We start from the raw sequence: 8,112 nt of genomic DNA on the forward strand, positions 1-8,112 counted from the left end.
AATGGATCACAGTGGCTGGCAGGTGCTGAAGAGTTGGAGTGTTCCCACCAGCTGCTTTCAAATGTTACTGCTATCCCGATCCAACTGCTTTGGCATTGTATTATATTTTATTGCACCATATTTACTTCTGTCAGTCTCGTTATTTACCCAGAAGCTTTAAACAGAATCTAATATATAATCTTTTAAATATCATCTTGGGGAATGTATAAAGAAAGAAAGAACTTGCATTTATATAGCATCCTTCATGACCACAGGGCCTCCCAAAGTGCTTTACAGACAATGAAGTACTTTTGAAGTGTAATCACTGTTGTAATGTAGGAAACGTGGCAGCCAATTTGTGCACAGCAAGGTCCCACAGACAGCAATGTGATAATAACCAGATAATCGGTTTTCTGATGTTGGTTGAGGGATAAATATTGGCCAGGACACAAGGGAGAACTTGCCTGCTCTTCTTCAAAATAGCGTCATGGGATATTTTACGTCCAGCTGAGAGGGACGACAGGGCCTCGGTTTAACGTCTCACCCAAAAGACGGCACCTCCGACAGTGCAGCACTCTCTCAGTACTGCACTGGGAGTCTCAGCCTAGATTTTATGCTAAGGTGTCTAGAGTGGGACTTGAACCCGCAACCAATGCTAGCACTGAGCCATAGCTGACACCTGAGGGACATTAAGGAGTAACATGTGGAACATTATCGTACCCTGTAATTTGTTCATTCTTCGTTACAACTGTGTGTATGGATGATTTAGAGGAATAAATTCAAACAAAAAAAATTATAAATTTAATCTCTGGTGGTGTGAATTAACATTTGCAAGAGTAAAAGGAGCCAGCCAGTCATTTCTAATTATATCCAGTTCTTAGTATTAGTCAACATAATAGTGGAGAATGGACAACACTGGTGGTTAGTTTGATGGGGCCAGAATATTCCATCATGCAACCAGTCGATGTTGAGCTCCTTTCTAACTACGGAAAGCTGAAAAACAAAGCAGAGAAGATGGGAAATCTTAAATAAAAGCAGATAAAAATAGAAATCAATCAACATCTGACAAAGACGTGTTATAGAAAGATAGCTTACAAGTTTCACCCACAATCTCAACCTGCCTTTCTCTTTTGAATGTTGATCGACCTGCAATGCATTTCCAGCATTGTTGAAAAACAAAAGCATTTCTCAGCTTGTGAGTAAGAGCAGTATATTTATCCCCTTCATCTCCTACCCTTCGTTGTTTCTCTCTTTTATTGCTAGATCTGGTCCTTTGTTTCCTAAGCTCTTCTGTGATCTACTGACCAGTTTCTTATACTACACCACAAGTAGATTTCACTCCTTTTGTGATTAATTCCCTCTTGTTACAATCCAGGTATGTATTCGTCTGCAATTTATAGCATTAAAAATAGTTTTCACCAGGCAAACATTGCCTCAAATGCATTGGAATCACACTGTGCAATATTTGTAACAAAAGTGGTAGCACATTAGAATGAAATTCCTTTGTCTGCTATTTTAATAAAGGTGTTAACCTGTTTGTTTTAAATTTCAACTCGAGTGTTTTCCCAGTTCTGAGATTTAGCATAAAATAATGTCATACATCACCCCAATGCTTGCTGACCTACATTGGTTCCCAGTCCACCAATGCTTCCATTTTAAAATTCTTAACCTCATGTTCAAATCCCTCCATAGTCTCACCCCTCCCTATCTTTGTTACCTCCTCCAGCCCTACAAGAACTCTGCAATCCTCCAACTTTGGCCTCTTGTCCATTCCCCCCTTTCTTCACACCACCATTGGTGGCCATGCCTTCAACTGTCTAGGCCATAAGCTCTGGAATTCGCTCACTAAACCTCTCTGCCTCTCCATGTCAACTCCTTTAAGACCCTCCTTAAAACTTACCTCTTTGACCAAGCTTTTGGTCATCTGTCCCAATATCCCTTCTTTGGCTCGGTCTCAATTTTTGTATGATTACATTCCTGTGAAGCACCTTGGGACGTTTTACTACATTAAAGGTGCTATATAAATGCAAGTTGTTGTTGTGAAGATGTCTGATAATGGACACACACTGCAGCTCCTGTATGGGATCATTCTCTGCATTGTGTTTTACTGAGTATTTTGCTATATTCAGAGATTTGTGTCACGTGTGCAGCAAATTGCACACCAGAGTTAATCTTCCAACAGTTCCCATGTATACAGGATCTCGCTTTTCAGGAACATACATGACCACTTTACAGTGAGGGTGAAACAGCTGCCAGTTAAATGCCAATCAGATATTGGCATTCCATAATGTTCTGTCGGCATGCTATTTGAGTCCATTTCATGTATATTATCACACTGGAGGCAGTTTCTGAGTGCACACTGCAGGTGGGACACTTCATCCAGCAACCATGATTAGTGGTGAATCATGGGGACACTGCTCACCATTTTCTCGATGTGCATGGCCAGCATTAGAAGCTCTCCGCCAGCAGCTGATGCTCAGAAAATCGAACCTAATTTTGTACAACTAAGCACTTATCTGTACCTTTCAATTAGTTTTTTGTTAAATAAAGTTAAACCCAACCTGTTAGGTTTTAGATAAAAAGTATCCGTTTCATGTTTGCTTCCATATTGGTTTCTCTGACTGCTTAAATGTATTTGTGCCAAGTTTGTAAATCAAGGAGCAATGAAGAGAGAATAAGCGAGCTACAGTATCTGGTGTTGAAAGAAAGGAGAAAACTTAACTGTTACAAGGTTCAGGTCTGCCTTAGATATCCTCTTGGGCACAGCAGTGCTGGTCACTCCCGTAAGCAGTTGAATGTCTTACGATTAGGGGTGTGCCTGTACTGCCCAATGTCTAACGATATTATAACATAATGCAGGGGTGCAACCTTGAGATCTGAACCAGATGTTTTTGTGTTTTGCTTCTTCAATCTCTCTAAAGATGGACCAAGAAAATGATGAGGTCAGATATAATTCATTAAGCTACTTTATTTCACATGACATATAGACTGATGGTTATGATCAGATTAACTTATTTCAATGATTACTACTTATTTTTGCATAATAGTATAAGGTAATGAATACACCACTCTTGCCCACATCAGTGGGTCTTCTTAATTGGCTTAAATAAAATAACTCCTAATGAGTCTCCTGCATGCTACCTCAGAGTCTGGCCAATGCTTGTCCCTTGCAGCTTTCTGTTTGAAAACCTGATTGGCTGCCCAGACTTTTGTCTCTGTTTTATGTCACCTTTTGTTCACAGTCAAAAAGGGTCCAGAGACTTCCCAACATAATGGGTGTGGGGTATTTTATCATTGATAAGACAGAATTGCTTATTATTTAAAGCATTGGGAAGATAGCATCAAAGTTCATCTCATTAATATATCAATCACCCATCATCTCAGCACCTACCTTAAAACTTGTATGGATACACTTTAAAAAACAAACATTTAAAAGTAACTCCTTTTTCCAAATCTTTTCTTCAGAAAATGGTCAAATAACAAAATATGACAACAGTATATTATGATGACAATCAGTGGGTGGATTTGTAGAAATTATTTGTTGTGAATCAGTCAAGAACTAAGGTTAATGATTATTAGCTAAGGAAACATTGAGTTCATTGTAATGAAAAATGCAAGGAATGACTACTTCAAACTGAGAATAATTATAGAATATATTTCTGTCAGAGGTGTTGGTTAAAGCATTCAAAAATAAATGGACACATCCATGGTTCTACAAAAGGAACACAGAAGACTATAAGAATGCATAGAACTAGAAAATACCATTTGGTCCATCAAATGTGTCCTTTTCACAGGCCATGTGCAATCGACTCTGTCATGGAGTCTACCCGTTATATTTAATCTCTTGAGGAAAGGTTCTGCAACATTTCTATCATGCCCCGCCCCCCTGCCCCCCACTTCCAAAGGTAAGTAAAGCAAAACAGCACAGTATCTATCTAGCCCTTCACCTGTAGTATGTTCGGCAAAAATGCAGACAGCCAACTACACTTTCTTTTGAGATAAGGACCTTTACAGTTGACTTACTCATAATCCTCTGCACTTAACGGAACTATGGGTAGACTGGAGAAGCTGGGGTTGTTCTCCTTAGAGCAGAGAAGGTTGAGAGGAGATTTGATAGAGGTGTTCAAAATCATGAAGAGTTTAGATAAAGTAAATAAAGAGAAAGTGTTCCCGTTGGTGGAAGGGTCGAGAGCCAGAGGGGACAGGTTTCAGGTGATTGGCAAAAGAACCAAAGGCGACATGAGGAAAAACTTTTTTACGCATTGAGTAGTTATGATCTGGAATGCGCTGCCTGAAAGGGCGGTGGAAGCAGATTCAATCGCGGCTTTCAAAAAGGAATTGGATAAATACTTGAAGGGAAAAAATCTGCAAGGCTATGGAGAAAGAGCGGGGGAATGGGACTAATTGGATTGCTCTTATGAAGAGCCGGCATGGGCTCAATGGGCCGAATGGCCTCTTCCTGTGCTGTAACCATTTTATGACTCTATGTATCCTTGACTAGATGTCTCCTTATTATGACATTTTCATAGTCCCAGTAGTGCAGGAAGCACGATGTTCCTCTCTACCTGTATTTAAACTACATGTAACCAAGGTAACAGTTGAGAATGGTTTCAATGGTTCCGCTCCATAGTCCTAGACAGCAGAATGAAGTAAATGAGTTGAAAGGCCTTTTCTTTTTCCTTACTTCTTAGATTCTTAATTGTTACTGGTTAATTGGTTAAAACAAAGATGTCATAGAATCATAGAATCGTTACAGCACAGAAGGAGGCCATTCAGCCCATCGAGCCTGTGCCGGTATATTTCCTTATATAAATGGGTTTTTAACTTCCTTTTGATCCCGAGGGCTGAACTTCCATGGGGGTTCTCCTGTTCGTCCGTCTTTTGGATGGGATATTAAACCAAGGCCCCATCTGCCCTTTCAGGTGGACGTAAAAGATCCGATGGCAGCATTTCAAAGATGAGCAGGGGCATTCTCCCCGGTGTCCTGGCCAATATTTATCCCTCAACCAACATCACTAAAAACAGATTATCTGGTCATTTATCTCATTGCTGTTTGTGGGATCTTGCTGTGCACAAATTGCCTGTCACGTTTCCTACATTATAACAGTGACTACACTTCAAAAAGTACTTAATTGTCTTTAAAGCACTTTGGGATGTACCCTTGAAGTGTAGTCACTGTTGTAATGTAGGAAACGTGGCAGCCAATTTGCGCAGAGCAAGGTCCCACAAACAGCAATGTGATAATGACCAGATAATCTGTCCTTTAGTGCTGTGGATTGAGAGATAAATAATGGTCAGGACACCAGGGACAACTTCCCTGTTCCTCTTTGAAATAGTGCCATGGTATCTCATATGTCCACCTGAGAGGGCTTGGTTTAACATCTCATCCAAAAGACAGGACCTCCAACAGTGCAGCACTCATTCAGTACTGCACTGAAGTGTCAGCCTAGATTTTAGGCCCAAATCCTGGAGTAGGACTTGAACCCACAACCTTCTGGCTCATAGGTAAGCTTGCTACTAACTGAGCCACAACTGACAAGGTCAAAGAGCACACTGATGCATGCTGCTCAGGCTTGCACGTGTGATTGCTTGCAGAAGGAACAGGAGAGCTGTCCCAGTAGTGACTTCAGGAATGGAGCAGATAAATTTGAGGGGTGGAGGGGCGGGTAAGAAAATAGGACTGCTTTTATTTTGCGTGAGACTGGTGCTAGTGACACTGGTTCCCAACACGAGGGTTGCATACAGCTGGCCACAACCCAGAAGTAAACTTCAGAAGGATTCCTTAAGGCTAGCAAGACCCACGTGACTGGGAAAACCTGTGGCTCTTTCAGGTCACCAGCCTGACATAGAATTACATATTACATAGAATGTACAGCAGAGGGAGGTCACCGGTTACAGATTTTGGCTTAGTACAAAGAGGAGAATAGTCAATTCTCTCTTAATTCTCATTTCGCTTTATTAACGTTGTTAGATCATGTACATATAGCTTATATGTCTGGTTAGATATAGGCATGCAGTTTACAGAAGGTTATACAGTTTAATACCCAAACTAGGATTTAAACGCACACCCACTAGGTTTCTCTGACACTCCCTGAGTGGTCACAGAATAGGAAGGATATTATATTACCCGGAAAGGAGACCTGACGCTGGCCAGGCGTTCCGTTCTCTCTCTCTTGACGTCGTCTCCACGTCCCTAACGTAGGGTCTTCCACTTCCGCGATGGTTGGTCTCCGGAGTCTCGCACTGGCACCAAGCCTGCAATTCTTCATTCTTATTCCAAGTCTTATCTCTTCGAGCTGTGTTGTCTTTCTCCCGTTGGTTTAGGTTTGCTCGAGTGGTCGGTGTCATCCCCTGATTGGCTCTGTCCCAAGGGGTTAGGTAGCATTACCTCATTACTCCTTTTCTAAATAAGGACTGGTATCTCATCACATCCCCTTTGTCTCTTAGAAACGTAACTAATTCAAACCGGTTCCAGCCAGCCCAGACCAGTGACTGAACTTCAGGTTACTTCAGTTCAAAAGTTACTTTTGCCTGAGTGTTAGCAATTCGGAATAAACTCAGTAGTTTTTGCAGCCCCTGGCCAACAACAGACACAAGCCATTCGGCCCAACTGTTCCATGGTGGCGTTTGTGCTCCACATGAGCTCTCCTCCCACCCTACTTCAACTAACCCTATCAGCATATCCTTCTCTTCATTCCTCCCTCATGTACTTATCTAGCTTCCCCTTAAATGCATCTATACTATTCGCCTCAGCTACTCCTTGTGGTAGCGAGTTCCACATTCTTACCACTCTCCGGGTAAAGAGTCCTGCGAGTTTACTTTCAGGTTTCAGGACAGGGCACGAGGGTCAAGAGTCAGTGCTGCTCGCAAGACTCTTGCACAAGGTAAAAGCAGCCTCTTCACTCAATTGATACACCATTGCTGACATATTTAAAATGAAACGAACTCTCAAAGAGCCACAAGAGACTGAAAGCTATGATAAAACAACCCAAAGCGATTGAAAATGTAATTAAGCGCTCAGTAATCAAACACTAAACAAGATTACACTGCAATAACATCTTTCACTGTGTTTTTACGGTTACAAGGCACGCAGATACTTCAGCTGCGCTATGCCAGGCTGATGTAAAACAAAGTTTCTGCGTTGTGGTTAGTGTGCCTCATTCAGAGGAGTTGAAGCAGAACCTTCACATCTGCAATCCCCCCATCTTCTCCATTACCATGTGCAGCACTTTTCGTTCCAACTGCCACGTGCGTTTTCTTGTTTGGTATGAAGCAAATTCTTCTTTTTAACTGAACAGACTAATTGAGCCAGACTTGAGACAGCTGACAGATAGGCAGAAAACACCAGCCTGGACGAGAAGGGGGAGGGCAATGGTGGGGGTCCGTACCTGACAGCTCTTTGAAGGACGAGCACCTGTTGACTGTCTACCAGGTACAGTGAAGCCTGTCAGATACTTAAAAAAACAAGCGCACGTACAAGAGTTCCTGTTGTAAAATGGCAGATAAAAGCAGTTAGGGAAACCTAAACGACCAGCCAACATTTGTACCTGAGTTAGCTTAAAGCAATAAATAGATAGGGCTTTATCGCCTGTCTTTTATTTAATATCCTGTGTGCGTCTGTGTGTGCAAACAGTATCATTGTAACCTTATCCAAAATATATAAATGAGTCCTTTTTTTTGTCTCGCAGATGAAAGTCTGTCATCCTTTCAGCTTTGAACATGTAGCTTGCCTCATTAGAATATGCTTATACATATTCCTTGAAAAGTTAAATTCTGCTCCATTGTATTGCAGGGAAAAATCAAAGGATAATAAAGAAGTGAACACAAAAAGCAGATCTCTTTTACATTCAATGAATTGTGAAGAATGATCCTTTTTTCTAAGATTGTACTGTTCAAAACAGACTATAAGTCTCACTGGTATATAAGTTACTCCCTGTATTTAGTGAACTTGAAGGCAGGAACTCATGTGGTAAAGTATCTGGCATATCTTGGGAGCAGGGCAAGTGGGCAGTTATGTTGGCAGAAAGTTCTGGAAATACGTCAGCATTTGTAACGAGAAAGAAGACAGGTAAACATTTCCGGTGTGTGGACTCTTCATTAGACACAGATGCTGACAGGTCTTCTGTGTATTTC

At 41.4% G+C, this 8,112-nt stretch overlaps 1 long non-coding RNA gene across 1 annotated transcript; it reads right to left on the minus strand.

Annotated features, from left to right (window-relative positions):
- Window positions 1-791: 791 nt before the first annotated feature.
- Window positions 792-6,280, minus strand: LOC137324248 (uncharacterized). The gene is made up of 3 exons (XR_010963569.1): window positions 6,107-6,280; window positions 2,702-2,894; window positions 792-972 (listed from the first exon to the last, which is right to left on the minus strand). It is a non-coding gene; the product is annotated as an uncharacterized lncRNA (long non-coding RNA).
- Window positions 6,281-8,112: the final 1,832 nt, after the last annotated feature.

This window comes from Heptranchias perlo, chromosome 8 (assembly GCF_035084215.1).
Source record: "Heptranchias perlo isolate sHepPer1 chromosome 8, sHepPer1.hap1, whole genome shotgun sequence".
Classification (NCBI taxonomy): Eukaryota; Metazoa; Chordata; class Chondrichthyes; order Hexanchiformes; family Hexanchidae; genus Heptranchias; species Heptranchias perlo.